An 18,090-nucleotide genomic window follows, 5' to 3' on the forward strand; every position below is an offset into this window, starting at 1 on the left:
TGTCTGAGTCAGAGGAGAAATATTTAAGGTTGAGAGTGAAACAGCTGATCTTTGGCAGCCTAAATGGAATGAGAATCAGACAGTCCTTGCCTCAGCCATACATACCCTGGACAGAGACACAGGTCCCCTGGAAGGCACACCATCTGGGAGCTGGAGTTTAGGGATTGTGTAGCAATCCCAGGGCAAGGGCCGCTGTTGACTGTGGAGAGACAGATTGAGGAGATGCGAGGGAAGAGATTGTGGTGGGAAATGCCTGTGGCAGAAAGCCGGGCAGCCATGGAAGCAAGGCGATACTGCAGAGTCAGGCATAGTGGGTAGAGCCATAACCATAGCCTCTCTCTCCCCACATGCCAGCATGGGCAATTGAACAATAGAGAGACTGGCCCTTCAAATGCCTGACTGAACTGAACTACAGAGTAGGACCCCATCCAGGGTGCCCCTTAATTGCCTGACACGCCAATCTACAGGGTAGGACCTCAGCCAGGGGGGGTTCCTCTATGTGCCTGACATGCTGAACAATAGAGAATGACCCCAGGAAAGGGAGCCCTCTAAGTGCCTGAATGGGCAGAGCTACAGACAAAAATTGGAAAAAGAGGCTTTCTGATTGCCAGCTACAAGCGGCTCAAAAAAGGACTCTGAAAGGGCCATAACTCCTGCAGCAGAGACAGTTCATGTCCCTGCACACTTGGCCCTGCCATGGTGCCCACCAGCCAAGAAGCTGCACCACCCTCACACTCAACTCTCACTGGGGCAGAGATGCCACAGGCAAAAATAAATGTCTCTCATCTATGCACACATGGTCTCTTCAACCATATCCAACTCTTTGAGACTCTGTAGACTGTGGCCTGCCAGGCTTCTCTATTATGGGGGTTCTCCAAGCAAGAATACTGGAGCATATTGGCAAATACTGGTTGTCATACCCTTCTAGAGCTTTATGTATCCTGCCTCCCTAGCTGCCAACTCCCCTGAGTACCTGGTGCTGCCAAAACCCCTGCAACCCAAGCAGTTGCACCACCAGGGGCAAAACCAAGTCCTCTAGGGCAGCCTCAGAAGCAATCCCCAGGGGACAATCCCCATGCAGAGGTGGAAATAAAACCACAATTGAAACCCAGGGCAGTGTGGTTAAAGAAGAAGACCCAAAACCTTCCCACCAGCTGTAAAAGCAGTAGATTAAATCCACATGATCAACTAGGCAGACTCTGTGTCTACGGAATATATAAAAGGACACTGAAAGCTCCCACAAAAGAAAATGCACTTGTTCTGCTAGCTGTGGACATTGGAGGCAAGAACACACAGGAGTGGGACCAGATTAGAATCTGAACTGCCCCCACAGCAGGTCCAGAGATCAGCACAATGTTGGAGGGCATCCTAGGGAGATGAGGTGGACTGTGACGTTCAGTGAGGGAAAGGACTCTAACAGCAGTGAGTCAAGAAAAACACTTATTATTCTTATGCTTTGACTTGTTCTGTAGATTCTTTTGGATTTTTTTTTTCTCCCCCACTCCCTTGTAATTGTCAACTTTATTGGCACTATGAAATCTAATTAAGGTTTTGAACTTTTTATTTTTTTCTCAGTCACATTTTTTATTGTTATAAACCTCTGCCTCTACATTTGGCTTTTGTAGTTCTGAGGAGTTCTTTTTTTCTTCCTTTTCTACTTTTTTTAAAATATTAATTTTTAATTATCTAAATCTATTGTTATTTTTTCTACATTTATTCTTTGTTTGCTTTTCCTGCTGTTCTTTTCCCCTTGCAGTTAATCTTAAATGTATATAAATCTTCTTTATCTACCTCTAGTTAGCTTTGCATATCAATTATTTCTTTCCTTTCCTCTCAACATATTTGTTAGATTTATTTTCATTGCTTTATTCCTCAATTGGGACCTTCCTTTAGTTTTGTTTTCCAGTTTGTGCTTTAGTTAGTTTTGTTCTTAACTGGTATTATAATTTTTGGTTTCCTTTGTTCGCCAGGTCAATCTATTTAATTTTTGTTGGACTGTTTTGATTTTGCTTATGGGTATATATGTATATGTGCATATTCAGTCACTCATTTTATTGCTGTTAGAAACCCCTGCCTCTACATTGGGCTTTTGCAGTTCTATAGTTTCACTTTTTTTTTTTTTTTTCCTTTCTTCTTCCTTTTTATGTTTTCTTCTTTTTTCTTTTTTATATTTTTAATGTTTTTTAAACCTATTATATTTTCCACACTTATTCCTTTGTTTGCCTTTCCTGCTGTCTTTTTTCCCCCTTGCAGTTAATCTTTAATGTATATTTATCTTATTTATCTACCTCTATTTAACTTTGCATACCTATTATTTCTTTCTTTTCTTTCCTCTAAATATATTTGTTAGTTTTGTTTTCATAGCTTTATTCCCGACTTGGCACCTTGCTTCAGTTTTGTTATCCACTTTGTGCTTTGGTTTTTTTTCTTAACTGGTAAATGTAATTTTTTATTTCCTTTGTTTGCCAGGTAATAATTCTACTGTACTTTAATTTGCTGAACTTTGCTTATAGGTGTATATGTATATGTGTACATTATTTTATTTATTATTTGCCTGATTTTGTAAATGCCATTTGTCTGGGGTTCATCTGTGGTTTCTCATTTCTGGGCATTTGTTTTAATCACACTTTATGTTGGTGATGGACAGGGAGGCCTGGCGTGCTGAGATTCATGGGGTCGCAAAGAGTCGGACACGACTGAGCGATTGATCTGATCTCTGATCTGATGCCATAACAAACCGGTTGTGGAATCTTCATTCCTGACCAGAGACCACGCCCCAAGCCTTTGGAGTGGGAGCACTAACTCCAAGAACTAGACTACCAGAGAACTAATCCTAGGGAGTATCAAATAGTGAGAACTCACACTAAGGAAAAAATTGCATATAAGACCCGGTATCACCCAACCACCAGTAGCACTCTGTGCAGATGGCCTCATGTAACTTCAGTTCAGTACAGTTCAGTTTAGTCACTCAGCCATGTCCGGCTCTTTGCGACCCCATGGACTGCAGCACACCAGGCCTCCCTGTCCATCATCAACTCCTGGAGTCCACCCAAACTCATGTCCATTGAGTCAATGATGGCCATCCAACCATCTCATTCCCTGTCGTGCCCTTCTCAGTATGCGAGCAATCTTTCCCAGCATCAGGGTCTTTTCAAATGAGACAGCTCTTCACACGAGACAGCAAAAGTATTGGAGTTTCAGCTTCATATCAGTCCTTCCAATGAACACCTAGGATTGATCTCCTTTAGGATGGACTGGTTGGATCTCCTTGCAGTCCAGGAACTCTCAAGAGCCTTCTCCAACATCACAGTACAAAAACATCAATTCTTCAGTGTTCAGCTTTCTTCACAGTCCAACTCTCACATCCATACATGACTACTGGAAAAACCATAGCCTTGACTAGACGGACCTTTGTTGGCAAAGTAATGTCTCTACTTTTTAAATATGCTGTCTAGGTTGGTCATAACTTTCCTTCCAACGAGTAAGCATCTTTTAATTTCATGGCTGCAATCACCATCTGCAGTGATTTTAGAGCCCCTAAAAAAAAAAAAAAAAAGCCAGCCACTGTTTCCACTGTTTTCCCATCTATTTGCCATGAAGTGATAGGATCAGATGCTACAATCTTAGTTTTCTGAATGTTGAGTTTTTAGCCAACTTTTTCACTTTCCTCTTTCACTTTCATCAAGAAGCTCTTTAGTTCTTCTTCCCTTTCTGCCATAAGGGTGGTGTCATCTGTATATCTGAGGTTATTGATATTTCTCCTGGCAATCTGGATTCCTGCTTGTGTTTCCTCCAGCCCAGCGTTTCTCATGATGTATTCTGCATAGAAGTTAAATAAGCAGGGTGACAATATACAGCCTTGAGATACTCCTTTTCCTATTTGGAACCAGTCTGTTGTTCCATATCCAGTTCTAAATGTTGCTTCCTGACCTGCATACAGGTTTCTCAAGAGGCAGGTCAGGTGGTCTGTAATTCCCATCTCTTTCAGAGTGTTCCACAGTTTATTATGATCCACAGAGTCAACGGCTTTGGCATAGTCAATAAAACAGAGATAGATATTTTTCTGGAACTCTCTTGTTTTTTCAATGATCCAGTAGATGCTAGCAATTTGATCTCTGGTTCCTCTGCCTTTTCTAAAATCAGCTTGAACATCTGGAATTTCATGGTTCACGTATTGCTGAAGCCTGGCTTGGAGAATTTTAAGCATTACTTTACTAGCGTGTGAGATGATTGCAATTGTTCAGTAATTTGAGCATGCTTTGGCTTTGCTTTTCTTAGGGATTGGAATGAAAACTGAGCTTTTCCAGTCCTGTGGCCACTGTTGAGTTTTCCAAATTTGCTGGCATATTGAGTGCAGCACTTTCACAGCATCATCTTTCATGATTTTAAATAGCTCAACTGGAATTCCATCACCTCCACTAGCTTTGTTCACAGTGATGCTTTCTAAGGCCCACTTGACTTCACATTCCAGGATGTCTGGCTCTAGTTGAGTGATAACACCATCATGATTATCTGGGTCATGAAGAACTTTTTTATACAGTTGTTCTGTGTATTCTTGCCACCTCTTCTTAGTATATTCTGCTTCTGTTAATTTCCTACCATTTCTGTCCTTTATTGAGCCCATCTTTGCATGAAATATTCCCTTGGCATCTCTAATTTTCTTGAAGAGATCTCCAGTCTTTCCCATTCTGTTGTTTTTCTTGATTTCTTTGTATTGATCGCTGAGGAAGTCTTTCTTATCTCTCCTTACTATTCTTTGGAACTCTGCACTCAAATGTGCATGTCTTTCATTTTCTCCTTTTCTTTTCACTCCCCTTCTTTTCACAGCTATTTGTAAAGCCTCCTCAGATAGCCATTTTGCTTTTTTGCATTTCTTTTTCTTGGGGATGGTCTTGATTCCTGTCTCCTGTAGAATATGTCATGAACCTCCATCCATAGTTCATCAGGCACTCTGTCTATCAGATCTAGTCTCTTAAATTTATTTCTCACTTCCACTGTATAGTAATAAGGGATTTGATTTAGGTCATACCTGAATGGTCTAGTGGTTTTCCCTAATTTCTTCAATTTAAGTCTGAATTTGGCATTAAGTAGTTCATGGTCTGAGCCACAGTCAGCTCCCAGTCTTGATTTTGCTGAATGTTTAGAGCTTCTCCATCTTTGGCTGCAAAGGATATAATCAATCTGATTTCAGTGTTGACAATTTAGCGAAGTCTATGTGTAGGGTCTTCTCCTGTGTTGTTGAAGTGGGTGTTTACTATGACCAGTGCATTCTCTTGGCAGAACTCTATTAGCCCTTGTCCTGCTTCTTTCTGTATTCTAAGGCCAAATTTACCTGTTACCCCAGGTATTTCTTGACTTCCTACTTTTGCTTTTCAGCCCCCTATAATGAAAAGGACACCTTTTTTTTTTTGCGTGTTAGTTCTAGAAGGTTTTGTAGGTCTTCATAGAACTGTTCAACTTCAGCTTCCTTAGCGTTACTGGTCAGGGCATAGACATGGATTACTGTGATATTGAATGGTTTGCCTTGGAAACGAACAGAGATCATTCTGTCGTTTTTGAGATTGCATCCAAGTACTGCATTTTGGACTTTTTTGTTGACTATAATGGCTACTCCATTTCTTCTAAGGGATTCCTGCACGCAGTAGCAGATAAAATGGTCATTTGAATTAAATTCACCCATTCCAGTCCATCTTAGTTTGCTGATTCCTAGACTGTTGATGTTCACTCTTGTCATCTACTGTTTGACCACTTCCAATCCCGTTGTTCATTGCAGCACCATTTACAGTAGCTAGGACATGGAAGCAACCTAGATGTCCCTTGACAGATGAATGGATAAACAGTAGTGATACATATGTACAATGGAATATTACTTAGCCATAAAAAGGAACACATCTGAGTCTGTTGTAATGAGGTGGATGAACCTAGAACCTATTACACAGAGTGAAGTAAGTCAGAAAGAGAAAGATAAATATCATATTCTAATGTATATATATATATATATATATATGGAATCTAGAAAAAATGGTACTGAAGAATTTATACACAGGGCAACAATGTAGAAACAAACATAGAGATAGTCTTATGAACATGGAAAGAGGGGAAGAGAAGGTGAGATGTATGGAAAGAGTAACATGGAAGCTTACATAACCATATGTAAAATAGATAGCCAACAGGAATTTGCTGTATGGCTCGGGAAGCTTAAACAGTTCCTATGTATCAATCTAGAGGGGTTGAATGGGGAGTGAGATGGGAGGGAGGTTCCAAAGGGAGGGGATATATGTATACCTATGGCTGATTCATGTTGAGGTTAGACAGAAAAGAGTAAAATTCTATAAAGTAATTATCCTTTAATAAAAAAGTTAAAAAATACGTTTTTTTAAATAACACAAAATTTGACTGTGATAAATTTCACATAAAATATGCAATATCTGTATATGACAAACTATTTCTGAAAGTAATTAAGTAGACCTACATAAGTAGAGTAATACACTGTGTTTATGAATTAGATGTTTCAAAGCTGTTAACATGTCAATTCTTCCTAAATTTATTTGTAGGTTGAATTCAGTCCCAATCAAAATAACAAAAGGTTTTTTTTCCTTCTTCTTCTTCTTCTTTTTGCAGCAGGATGTTTTTCTAAAATGTATACAGACATGCAAAGGATATTTGGAGAAAGAATTGTCAACCAACTCCAGCATTCTTTCCTGTAGATCCCCATGGAAAGAAGAGCCTGGCAGGCTACAGTCCATGACGTTGCAAAGAGTTGGACGTGACTGAGCGACTGAGCATGCATGCAAGGAATATTATGTAAGAAAAGTAATCTTAAAAAGAACAAAGTTGTAGTGCTTACATACTTGATTTCAATACTTATTGTAAAATACAGTAGCCAAGACAGCATAGTAGTAGTGGAAAAGTAGTCAAATAGATTAATGAAACAGAGAAGAAAGTGCAGAAATAGAATCACAGATATTATGCAAATTGATTTTTGACCAAAAAAGAAAAACAAAACCTGACCATACTAGGTAGAAGTGAAGATGTGATGGGATTGGAACTCTCATATACCACTTGTGGGAGTACAACTACTATTTAAAGTGTTGGACATTTCCTTAAAAAAACAAAGATTAGAACTAAAATTAAACATTCACCTATCATACGATCCAGCCATTGAACTCATATATGTGAAAGTATGTGTTCACATGAAGATTGGGCAACTATACTTTCGACAGCTTTATTTGTAATAGCCAGAAAGCAGAAAAACTCAAATGTCTATTAAGTCAATGAATAAACAAACTGTGGTATATTCATATAATCAAATACTACCTGGCAATGCAAAGGGAAAAATGACTGATACATGGAACTACATGAGTAAATCTCAAAATAACTAGGTTGAGTGAAAAAGGTCAGAAAAAAAAGATGCCTACTGTATAAGTCCATTTGTATAAAATTTTAGAAAATACAAACTAACATCGTGGCAGAAAGTAGGTCATAGTTTGCCTAGGGTTTGGGAGGGAGGTGGTAAAAGAAGCAAAAGGAGTATTCAAAAAGGGGCATAAATAATCTTTTTTGGTTGCCAGATATGGAATATTCTCCCTGTCTTCATTGCGTGCAGCAGATATGGGTGCATACATGTAAGTTGCTTCAGTCATGTCTGACTTTTTGTGACTCCACAGATTATATTCTGTCAGGCTCCTCTGTCCATATTCTTCAGGCCAGAAAACTGGAGTGGATTGCCATTCCCTTCTTCAGAGGATCTTCCTGACCCAGGAATTGAACCCGCATCTCTTATGTCTCCTGCATTGGCAGGCCAGTTCTTTACCAATAGGGCCATTTATGCACATACCAAAATTTTTCAGTTGTAGACTTCAATATAAGTATATTATATTAAGATATATTTCAACAAAATAAAAATAAAAAGAGTGAGAAAAAGGCAAAAAGAAAATAAAGAGAATTCTGACCTTCATTGATCATGTCTCCAGAGTTTCTTTCATTCCTTCTTGACATAGCAAACATGTAACACAAACATCAGTGCTACTGGAATCATGAAGAACTGGGTGAGATTCCCATTTATTTCTTTCAGTCTTTGGCATTTTTGGAATTGACTTAACTTACTTGTACCTGCTTTTCAAAATCTGTATAATCTGCTTTTTAATAAATATGTGAAAACATATTTACCACCAAAAGCTAGCAAAATAATTTACATAAATCCTCCTTCTCACAGTATCCTGACTAAATTTTATTACAGCTTTGCCCTTCCAATGTGATAAGCAAATTTAATTTTTTGTTGGTGAGACTTTCATAATTTGGTTTCCTTTCAAACACTGTTCTGTAATTCACAAAATATATCTCTCCATTTCAATGTCTATTTCTGTTACCTATTGTCATCCAACTAAGAGAAAAAGACCAATGAAAAGTCACCTATTCTCTCCAAAGAATGTAATCTCAAGTTTTAGGTTAGTAAATATGATGTATTTAAAATCTGAAACCTATTTTGCCTTTATTCAGTTCAAATTTATTTTAACTATGTTGAAAACAATTGTCTTCTGACTGCATTGCCACACTGAAATCAATTAGTTTTATTTATTTTTTTCTTTTTTTTTTCAATTAATTTTATAGTTCAGGGAGGCATTATAATTGTTATATGAATAACATGTAACAATTTAGGATCTTATCAATTAACACACTAAAAATGTTAAATAAAACTCTGGACTTTTAAGCATTTAAGCCACACTGATACACTGTGGAACATTCTGAAAGAGATAGGAATTGCAGACCACCTGACCTGCCTCTTGAGAAATCTGTATGTAGGTCAGGAAGCAACAGTTAGAACTGGACATGGGACAACAGACTGGTTCCAAATAGGAAAAGGAGTACTTCAAGGCTGTATATTGTCACCCTGCTTATTTAACTTCTATGCAGAGTACATCATGAGAAATGCTGGGCTGGATGAAGCACAAGCTGGATTCAAGATTGCTGGGAGAAATATCAATAATCTCAGATACGCAGATAACACAACCCTTATGGCAGAAAGGGAAGAAGAACTAAAGAGCCTCTTGATGAAAGTGAAAGAGAAGAGTGAAAAAGTTGGCTAAAAACTCAACATTTAGAAAACTAAGATTGTGGCATCCGGTCCTATCACTTCGTGGCAAATAGATGGGAAAACAGTGGAAACAGTGGCTGGCTTTATTTTGGGGAGCTCTAAAATCACTGCAGATGGTGATTGCAGCCATGAAATTAAAAGATGCTTACTCGTTGGAAGGAAAGTTATGACCAACCTAGACAGCATATTTAAAAAGCAAAGACATTACTTTGTCATCAAAGGTGCATCTAGTCAAGGCTATGGTTTTTCCAGTGGTCATATATGGATGTGAGAGTTGGACTATAAAGAAAGCTGAACACTGAAGAATTGATGCTTTTGAACTGTGGTGTTGGAGAAGACTCTTGAGAGTCCCTTGGACTGCAAGGAGATCCAACTAGTCCATCCTAAAGGAAACCAGTCCTGGGGGTTCATTGGAAGGGCTGATGTTGAAGTTGAAACTTCAATATTTTGGCCACCTGATGCGAAGAGCTGACTCATTTGAAAAGACCGTGGTGTTCGGAAAGATTGAAGGCAGGAGGAGGAGACAGCAGAGGACGAGACGGTTAGATGGCATCACAGACTCAATGGACTTGAGTTTGGGTAAACTCTGGGATTTGGTGTTAGGCAGGGAGGCCTGGCATGCTGCAGTTCATGGTGTCGCAAAGAGTCGGACACGACTGAGTGACTGAGCTGAACTGATGTATGTCAGTGTGCAAAAAAATTCAAATGAGCTAAATAAAAGTAATACCAAAAGACAAATTCTGAAGAAGCACAGTTAGTATGAATGGATTCTTTTTAGTTCAGAATTACTTTGAATTGAAAGGGTACAAATAAGATTTCATTGTTCTGGTCATATTGATATGAAGCTGTTATCTACTTAATTTTCAAAGGAAATACTTCCTTGTTAGTGAACAATTTTCATTCTCTTTTTGAATCTCCCTCAATAAACTGCAAACAATGGATTGCTATCAACAGAAGAATCTCATCTCAAGCAGGAATATAAAATAGTTGTAAGTAATCTTTGAACTTAAAAGGCTTAAAATCATGAGTGTGTGTAAATTAAAGGCTATAAGGTGAGTGATATTCCCAAACAAGTTCTGAAATATTTAACTGTCGCTGGTAATAATTTATGAAGTAAGTATGTAGACATTTGCCTGGTAGATCTGAGGGGCATGTTAATGGAGTACAATGAAGACAGATAGCACCATTCTGGTACCACTGAGCATACAGCCGCCTCATGAAACACTTCTTAGCTGGAGCACATCAATCTCCTTATGATGGCTGCTCAGATTAGACAGGGAAGCACACTCCTGTGAATCTTAAAAGGCCATTTCTGTCTCTTGTGAAGTTGTTTAACTTTGTTTTCATTTTATGGAGCCTGGCTGAGAGCTAACCCACACTGGATTTGACAAATCGACTTTTATAAAATACCTGGGAAAGAGTGGATTTTTACTGAAAACATAAATTACAAATTTCACGGAATAAACTGAACGTGGCATTAACTTGAGACACTCTAAGATGGTGTTTATTATTTATTACTTTGTTCATAGATTATTTATAGGTGGACTCATATTTTCATGACATAGTTTGATTTGTTACAGTTTAGAATGTGATACCTGACAGTCAGAAGGCAAACTTTGCACAGTACAGGTTTAATTATTTTGAAACCTAATTTATATGGTTTATGATCCACTCGAAATTATTAAGACACCCCGAGGAAAACATCAAATATCTTTTCCTGGACAATCGATAAGATGGCAATTTGATATGCTGAGAGCAACCTCCCAAAGGCACCACTGTCATTCTTCATTCACTATCATGCCCAACAGTGACATAATACAAAATGTGGTGTCATGTATTTTTCAGAAATGATTTGTTTCTAGGATTTGTAACCCTGTAGCAATGTAAAGACAAAGTAAACAATACCAATATTCAACCTATATTCATAAATTTATATCTAAAAACAGGTGTAATCTATTATTGAAGATAACATCAGCAGGATACCAGGGAGAGCTTCTCAGAAATCATGTCATGTTTTTTTTGTTTGTTTGATTGTTTGTTTTGACTAATAAACATAGTTGGTCAAACTAAATGAACAGAGGCACACTCTTTGGAAAATATTGCTATAAAATTTAAACATTCCTAGGAGACCAAAGTCCTTTGCCATGAATTTTGTGTGTCTTTCAAATAAGAGATGGTTCCTGGCTGAATGATGATTGCTGGAGTATAAGAATGATCTTCAGAGGGTGATGTCTGTATTCCACAACATCTTATCACACATCAATATCTAGTGTCATTTTTCCAGCCTCAGTCTTTGCCACTCACCCTCTGTGTGCACTGGATTCTTTATCTGCCAAGTTAAAGTTTCTCTCATTTCTCAGTCCATTTGAGGATACTAAAAGCACCCATACTTCCTCTTCTTAAGAAGGTCATTACTTCATTTTCCCTCCTATTAGTCTGATTTTGGACACAGGACTCCAGGGGTGACCAATAACCTGAAAGTGAAATATGATAATGGAAAAGCAGATGGTCAGTGCTCTGTCTCATCAGCCTCTTCAGCTCTAATTAAGCTTCTCTCTCATACTTGGGTTCCATCATCTGAAGCTCCGAGACCCAAGTCCTAGTTTCTCACCTCCTGTCACCAGTCTTTTAGTTCTTAGCTTCAATATCTGTTGTTGTTGTTCAGTTGCTAAGTCATGTCCAACTCTTTGTGACCCCATGGACTACAAGACACCAGGCTCCTCTGTCCATGGGGATTTCCAGGCAAGAACACTGGAGTGGATTGCCGTTCTTTCTCCAGGGTATCTTCCCAGATCAGAGGTCAGATCCATGTCTCCTGCATTGACAGGTGGATTCTCTACCCCTGAGTATTTGTACCACTAACTAAACCAGTGCTTTAGTTTCTTGAGAACATGAAAGCCTGTCAGGGTCTGTCCTTTTATTTCTCTATACAAGTATGCACTTGTCAATGTCTACATGGGTTCAGCCTCCAAATTTCAAATACTATCTGACAAGATTTCTGCATGACACTGACCCTACTCAGAATTTTCTTTTTTTTTTTCTTTTCTTTTTATAATTTATTTATTTTAATTGGAGGCTAATTACTCTACAGTATTATAGTGGTTTTGCCATACATCAACATGAATCAGCCATGGGTGTATATGTGTTCCCCATACTGAACCCCCCTCCCACCTCCCTTCCCATCCCATCCCTCTGGGTCATCCCAGTGCACCAGCCCTGAGCACCCTGTCTCATATGTTGAACCTGGACTGGCGATCTGTTTCACATATGATAATGTACATGTTTCAATGCTATTCTCTCAAACCACCCCACACCTGCCTTCTCCCACAGAGTCCAAAAGACTGTTCTTTACATCTGTGTCTCTTTTACTGTCTTACATATAGGGTTATCGTTACCATCCTTCTACGTTCCATATATATGCGTTAGTATACTGTATTGGGGAGAAGGCAATGGCAACCAACTCCAATACTCTTGCCTGGCAAATCTGATGGATGGAAAAGCCTGGTAGGCTGCAGTCCATGGGGTCGCTAGGAGTCGGACACGACTGAGCGACTTCACTTTTCACTTTCCACTTTCATGCATTGGAGAAGTAAATGGCAAACCACTCCGGTATTCTTGCCTGGAGAATCTCAGGGAAAGGGGAGCCTGGTGGGCTGCCATCTCTGGGGTCACACAGAGTCAGACACGACTGAAGCAACTCAGGAGCAGCAGCAGCAGCAGCATACTGTATTGGTTTTTTTCTTTCTTACTTCACTTACTTCACTCTGTATAATAGGCTTCAGTTTCATTCACCTCATTAGAGCTAATTCAAATGTATTCTTTTTAATGGCTGAGTAGTACTCCATTGTGTATATATACCACAGCTTTCTTATCCATTCATCTGCTGATGGACATCTAGGTTGCTTCCACACCCTGGCTATTATAAACAGTGCTGCAATGAACATTGGGGTACACGTGTCTCTTTCAATTCTGGTTTCCTTGGTGTGTACGCCCAGCAGTGGGATTGCTGGGTCATATGGCAGTTCTATTTCCAGTTTTTTAAGGAATTTCCACACTGTTCTCCATAGTGGCTGTATTAGTTTGCATTCCCACCAACAGTGTAAGAGGGTTCCTTTTTCTCCACACCCTCTTCAGCATTTATCATTTGTAGACTTTTGGATAGCAGCCATTCTGACCGGTGTGAGATGATAACTCATTGTGGTTTTGATTTGCATTTCTCTGATAATGAGTGATGTTGATCATCTTTTCATGTGTTTGTTAGCCATCTGTATGTCTTTGGAGACATGTCTCTTTAGTTCATTGGCCCAGTTTTTAACTGGGTCATTTATTTTTCTGGAATTGAGCTGCAGGAGTTGCTTGTATATTTTTGAGATTAGTTCTTTGTCAGTTGCTTCATTTGCTATTATTTTCTCCCATTCTGAAGGTTGTCTTTTCACATTGCTTATAGTTTCCTTCGTTGTGCAAAAGCTTTTAAGTTTAGTTAAGTCTCATTTGTTTATTTTTGCTTTTATTTCCATTACTCTGGTAGGTGGGTTATAGAGGATCTTGCTGTGATTTATGTCGGAGAGAGTGGTTTGCCTATGTTTTCCTCTAGGAGTTTTATAGTTTCAGGTCTTACATTTATATCTTTAATCCATTTTGAGTTTATTTTTGTGTATGGTGTTAGAAAGTGTTCTAGTTTCATTCTTTTGCAAGTGGTTGACCAGTTTTCCCAACACTACTTGTTAAAGAGATTGTCTTTTCTCCATTGCATATTCTTGCCTCTGTCAGAGATAAGGTGTCCATAGGTATGTGTATTTATCTCTGGGCTTTCAATTTTGTTCCATTGATCTATATTTCTGTCTTGATTCCAGCTAGTGCTTCATCCAGCCCAGTGTTTCTCATGATGTACTCTGCATAGAAGTTAAATAAACAGGGTGACAATATACAGCCTGACGTACTCCTTTCCTATTTGGAACCAGTCTGTTGTTCCATGTCTAGTTTTAACTGTTGCTTCCTGACCTGCGTACAGATTTCTCAAGAGGCAGGTCAGCTGGTCTGGTATTCCTATCTCTTTCAGAATTTTCCACAGTTTATTGTGATCCACACAGTCAAAGGCTTTGGCATAGTCAATAAAGCAGAAATAGATGTTTTTCTGGAACTCTCTTGCTTTTTTGATGATCCAGCAGATGTTGTCAATTTGGTCTCTGGTTACTCTGCCTTTTCTAAATTTCCAGCTTGAACAACTGGAAGTTCACGGTTCACGTATTGCTGAAGCCTGGCTTGGAGAATTTTGAGCATTATTTTACTAGAGTGTGAGATGAGTGCAATTGTGCAGTAGTTTGAGCTTTAGGTGTAGAGTTAGGTTATTTATTTGACTTTTTCTTGTTTTCTCAAGGTAATCCTGTATTGCTATGAACCTTCCCATAAGCACTGTTTTTACAGTGTTCCATAGGTTTTGGGTTGTGTTTTAATTTTCAATCATTTCTATGCATATCTTGATTTCTTTCTTTTTTTTTTAAAATTTCTTCTGTGATTTATTGGTTATTCAGAAGCGTGTTGTTCAGCCTCCATACGTTGGAATTTTTAATAGTTTTTTTTTTTTTCCCCTGTAATTGACATCTAATGTTACTGCATTGTGGTCAGAAAAGATGCCTGGAATAATTTCAATTTTTTTGAATATACCAAGGCTAGATTTATAGCCCAGGATGTGATCTGTCATGGAAAAGCTTCCATGTGCACTCGAGAAAAAAGTGAAATTCATTGTTTTGGGGTGAAATGTCCTATAGATATCAATTAGGTCTAACTGGTCCATTGTATCATTTAAAGTTTGTGTTTCCTTGTTAATTTTCTGTTTAGTTGATCTATCCATAGGTGTGAGTGGGGTATTAAAGTCTCCCACTATTATCATGCTATTGTTAATTTCCCCTTTCATACTTGTTAGCATTTGCCTTACAAATTGCAGTGCTCTTATGTTGGATGCACATATATTTATAATTGTTATATCTTCTTCTTGGATTAATCCTTTAATCATTATGTAGTGCCCTTCTTTGTTTCTTTTCACAGATTTTATTTTAAAGACTATTTTGTCTAATATGAGTATTTTTACTCCTGCTTTCTTTTGATCTCTTATTTGCAGATCTCTATCTCCCAACATCTTTTACCAGCTCTTCACTTTCAGTCTGTGTGTGTCCCTGGTTTTGAGGTGGGTCTTTTGTAGACAACATATATAGGAGTCTTGTTTTCATATGTGTTCATCCAGTCTTTGTCTTTTGGTTGGGCCATTCAACCCATTTACATTTAAGGTAATTATTGATAAGTATGACCCCCGTTGCCATTTACTTTGTTGTTTTGGGCTCAAGTGTATATGTTCTTTCTGTGTTTCTTGTCTAGAAAAGATCTTTAAGAATTTGTTGAAGAGCTGGTTTGGTGGTGCTGAATTCTCTCAGCTTTTGTTTGTAAAGTTTTGATTTCTCCTTCATATTTGAATGAGATCCGTGTGGGGCACAGTAATCTGGGCTGTAGGTTTTTCTCTTTCATCACTTTAAGTATGTCCTGCCATTCCCTTCTAGCCTGAAGAGTTTCTATTGAAAGATAAGCTGTTATCCTTATGGAAATCCCCTTGTGTGTTATTTGTTGTTTTTCCCTTGCTGCTTTTAATATTTGTTCTTTGTGTTTGATCTTTGTTAATTTGATTAATATGTATCTTGGGTGTTTCATTTATCCTGTTTGGGACTCTGGGTTTCTTGGACTTGGGTGACTATTTCCTTCCCCATTTTAGGGAAGTTTTCGACTATTATCTCCTCAAGTATTTTCTCATGGTCTTTCTTTTTGGCTTCTTCTTCTGGGACTCCTATGATTCGAATGTTAGGAGATTTAACATTGTCCCAGAGGTCTCTGAGATTGTCCTCATTTCTTTTAATTCATTTTTCTTTTTTCCTCTCTGTTTCATTTAGTTCTACTATATTATCTTCTACCTCACTTATCCTATCTTCTGCCTCAGTTATTCTATAGTTGGTTCCCTCCAGAGTGTTTTTGATCTCATTTATTGCATTATTCATTATTGATTGACTCTTTTTTATTTCTTCTAGGTCCTTGTTAAACATCTCTTCCATCTTCTCAGTCCTTGTCTCCAGGCTATTCATCTGTAACTCCATTTTGTTTTCAAGATTTTGGATCATTTTTACTATCATTATTCTGAATTCTTTTTCAGGTAGACTCCCTATCTCCTCCTCTTTTGATTGGTTTGGTGGGCATTTATCCTGTTCCTTTACCTGCTGAGTATTCCTCTGCCTTTTCATCTTTTTTAGATTGCTGTGTTTGGGGTGGCCTTTCCGTATTCTGACAGTTTGTGCAGTTCTCTTTATTATGGAGGTTCCTCACTGTGGGTGGGGTTGGAAGGGTGGCTTGTCAAGGTTTCCTGGTTAAGGTAGCTTGCACCAGTGTTCTGGTGGGTGGAACTGTATTTCTTCTCTCTGCAGTGCAATGAAGTGTCCAGTAGTGAGTTTTGAGATGTCTATGGGTTTGGTGTGCAATGACACCCTACTCCAGTACTCTTGCCTGGAAAATCCTATGGACAGAGGAGCCTGGTAGGCTGCAGTCCATGGGGTCGTTAAAAGTCCGACACGACTAGCGACTTCACTTTCACTTTTCACTTTCATGCACCGGAGAAGGAAATGGCCACCCACTCCAGTGTTCTTGCCTGGAGAATCCCAGGGACGGGGAGCCTGGTGGGCTGCCGTCTATGGGGTCGCACAGAGTCAGACACGACTGAAGTGACTTAGCAGCAGAAGAAGAAGGAAATGGCAACCCACTCCAGTGTTCTTGCCTGGAGAATCTCAGGGATGGGGGAGCCTGGTGGGCTGTCATCTCTGGGGTCGCACAGAGTTGGACACAACTGAAGCGACTTAGCAGTAACAGTGACTTTGGGCAGCATATATTGATGTTCAGGGCTATGTTCCTACTTTGCTGGAGAATTTGCTTGGTATGTCTTGCTCTGGAACTTGTTGGTCCTTGGGTGGTGCTTGGTTTCAGTGTAGGTATGGAGGCTTTTTGATGAGCTCTTATCAATTAATGTTCCCTGGAGTCAGGAGTTCTCTGGTGTTCTCAGGTTTTGGACTTAAGCCTCCTGCCTCTGGTTTTCAGTCTTATTCTTACAGTAGCCTCAAGACATCCATCTATACAGCACTGATGATAAAACATCTAGGTTAATGATGAAAAGCTTCTCCACAGTAAGGGACACCTGGAGAAGTTCACAGTTACATGGAGAAGAGAAGAGGGAGGAAAGAGATAGAGGTGACCAGGGGTAGAAGAGGGGGAATCAAAAGGGGATAGAGCAAGCTAACCAGTAATCAATTCCCTATGTGCTCTCCACAGTCTGGACCCCTCATAGAAGTTCATGGAGTTACACAGAGAAGAGAAGAGGGAGGAAGGAGACAGAGGTGACCAGGAGAAGAGATGGGGGAATCAAAAGGAGAGAGATAGATTCAGCCACTAATCAATCCCCTAAGTGTTCTCCACAGCCTGGAACACTCAAAGAGATTCACAGATTGGGTAGAGAAGAGAAGGGGGAGGAAGGAGATAGAAGCAACCTGGTGGAGAAAAAGGAGAGTCCAAAGGGGGAGAAAGCAATCAAGCCAGTAATCACACTCCCAAGTAAAAATGGGTACTGAAGATTGGGTTCTTAAAGGTACAAAATTGATAACAAATACACAAATCAAAGATTAAAAATCTAGAGTAGAGGTTAGATTCTCAAAAATACAATATTTAAAAAAGAAGTCACAAAAATTATAATAGATATATATGAAGTTTGCTTTAAAATAGGGCTTTTTTTGCAAGGTAATAGTAGGTTATAAAAATGAAAATTAAAGGAGTAATAGAGGACTTAAAATTAAAAAAAATAAAAAACTAAAAAAAAATGATAATAGGAAAAATATATCTAGGAATTTCTCTGGAGCTGTTGTGGGTAGTGTGGGGTCAGTTCAATTTTAGATAGTTCCTTGATCCAGCTTATACTT

This window comes from Bubalus kerabau, chromosome 2, assembly GCF_029407905.1.
Source record: "Bubalus kerabau isolate K-KA32 ecotype Philippines breed swamp buffalo chromosome 2, PCC_UOA_SB_1v2, whole genome shotgun sequence".
In the NCBI taxonomy this organism is placed as follows: Eukaryota; Metazoa; Chordata; class Mammalia; order Artiodactyla; family Bovidae; genus Bubalus; species Bubalus kerabau.